Source organism: Geospiza fortis, unplaced genomic scaffold (genome assembly GCF_000277835.1).
Source record: "Geospiza fortis unplaced genomic scaffold, GeoFor_1.0 scaffold130, whole genome shotgun sequence".
Classification (NCBI taxonomy): Eukaryota; Metazoa; Chordata; class Aves; order Passeriformes; family Thraupidae; genus Geospiza; species Geospiza fortis.
This window is the reverse complement of record NW_005054300.1, coordinates 19062731-19063471: the sequence shown is the minus strand read 5'-3', so window position 1 is coordinate 19063471 and position 741 is coordinate 19062731.

Here is a 741-nt window from a genome sequence, read left to right as displayed (position 1 = left end):
CGCGGGCCTCCAGCCGCTGCCCGGAGAGTCCCCAGCGCTGCGTGGCCTCCCGCAGCCCCCGCCCGGCCCGGCACCGCGGGACGCCCCCGCAGGCAAGGGCGCGGGGCTGCGCCCGCTGCCGCTCCTCCAACTTCAGCGACGGGGGGCGGCGCGGGGGCACCGCGCCGAAGCGGGAGGTGGAGGGAATGCCCCTTCCTCCTTCCACACGCTCGAGCCCGGGACATGATCCGTGTTTGAGGAGAGAAATGGAAATGCGAGGTTTTTATCCCCGCGCTGGGGATGAGGTGGTGGGGAAGAAAAGTGGTACAAGCAGAACCTTTTCTTGTTTTGTTTTGTTCTAGCTTTCAATGAAATCTAATTCATAAATTGGACATGCTCAGGCTCAGAAGACTAATTCATCCCCTAAAACAAACGCATCAGTGATTGCAGGCACCCAAACGTGACAAGCGTCTCAATATACCGAGGATCCAGAGAAAACAAATTCATTCAGGAGCCCGAATCGTAATTAAAACTACTGCCAAGAAAATGAGTTGAGAGCAGGATGTTACCAAGATTATTAGGTTGCTGCGGGGCTGAGGCACGGACCGCTATAGTGATACATACAGATAATGTCAGTCTTTGGATTACGGGAGGAAGAGCGATTCCTGGAGGTCGCCGTCTTGCAAGCGCAAGCCTGGAAACAGCGCGCCGTGGCCGCATCCTGCTCCCGAGATGGCATCGGCGAGCCGGGGGCGCCGGGGG